Below are 1,710 nucleotides of genomic sequence, written 5' to 3'. Positions count from 1 at the left end.
CAGGCCCCCACTGCCCCTCTTCTGTGCTCTCCTCTGTGCGAATTCCACCAGAGCCTCCTCAGTGGGGTTTTCAGGAGTCTCTCCAACTAGATCCTAACTGCCTGGAGGGCAAGAACAGAGTCTTGGGCAGCTGTGCCTCCAGCACGTGGGTGGGGGAGCCCTGTGCACACACGCGGATACCTAGGCCCAGGCCTTCCCACCAATGGCAAAGCCAGCCCGCCAGGGCCTGGGGCCTGGGCGTCACAGGTCTGCTTCAGAGCAGGGTCTCTGGGAGTCACTTGGGAATCACAGAGCACTCTGCTGCCTGCGTCCTGCCCACCGAGTCTCTGATGGGCTGCGTGGGATGTGTGTGGCCTGGGCCTCGGGACACTGAAATCTCCCCAGGGATGCAAGTGTGCAGGTGGCACTGAGAGCCCCTGGGTTGGGGCGGCAGCGGTGACCCGGAAGTTTCACTCTCACTCGCTTTCATTTGATTCTCAGGTCCACCTGGCAGGTCTCCAGGGCAGACGCTATCATCTAAGCCAGTGGCTCTCAACTGGGCCGACCTGGCCCTCCAGGGGACAGATGGCAGTGTCTGGAGCAGTGGTTCTCAGCGTGGGGCACATGCCCCATGGGGGTGGGGGGTGGGGACTTGACTCATAAGGGGGGCAATTTGAGAATGAGTTATTCACAGTGAATTCTGTGCATTTCTTATGGTTCTAGGGGCCTCATAGATACTCTATGAATATATATTGGGACATATTGATGCATTTCAGTTCTTTATTACATATTTTGGAACTTTATTCGCTAGTTTTTCATATCACTTCATATTATTATTTTTTTAAACAATGTCTTAGTGATGTCTTCCTCAGGACTCCCACTGTCCTTTTGTTCTTTGATTTTTCTCTTTCATGGAGGCCATGTTCTTTGGAAGCGTGTTTAGACCAAGTGAATGGCCTTTTAGGCTTCTTCCACGTGACTGGAAGTTCACTTTTTGAAGAATCAGAATTCTATGTCACGGAGGGGGGCGGGCATCGGGATTTTAAGGGACGCTTAGGTGGGGCATGGCCAGAAAAAGGTTGCGAACCACTGGTCTAGAGCCGTGTCGGCAAACTGCGGCTCGCGAGCCACATGCGGCTCTTTGGCCCCTTGAGTGTGGCTCTTCCTAAGCCTTAGGAGTACCCTAATTAAATTAATCACAATGTACCTACCTAGATAGTTTCAGTTTAAAAACTTTGGCTCTCCAAACAAATTTCCATCGTACTGTTGATATTTGGCTCTGTTGGCTAATGAGTTTGCCGACCACTGCTCTAGAGACTGGCTTGGCTGTCACATCTGGGGGCGGGGGCATCTAGCGGGTGGAGGCCAGGGATGCGGGTAATCATTCTATGGTGCACAGGGTGCTCCCATCTCAAAGAGTTCTCTGGCCCCAATGTCAGTAGTGCTGACACTGAGACCCCTGGTCCTTGGTAACTGTTCGATTCACTTCCTGGACTCACAAATGATCCAGGGTAGCCCTCATCACTCACGGGATCTCTACTCTGGCCCCAGGGGGATTCCCCTTCCCCTGCTCCAAACCCAAACCAAAGCTGACCACCGCCACTCCTCTGCGCGGCCTTGTTTCAAGAAGGTTTGCCGGGCACATGAATGAGCCAAAGTGACTTCGCTTCATGGCCTTTTCTGAAAACGTGGAGATTTCAGGGAAAAGGAAATCGTTTTCTTTGTGCCTCC

This window comes from Myotis davidii, unplaced genomic scaffold (genome assembly GCF_000327345.1).
Source record: "Myotis davidii unplaced genomic scaffold, ASM32734v1 scaffold1277, whole genome shotgun sequence".
Taxonomy (NCBI): Eukaryota; Metazoa; Chordata; class Mammalia; order Chiroptera; family Vespertilionidae; genus Myotis; species Myotis davidii.
The sequence above is the reverse complement of the archived record's forward strand: the minus strand, read 5'-3'. Positions refer to the sequence as shown.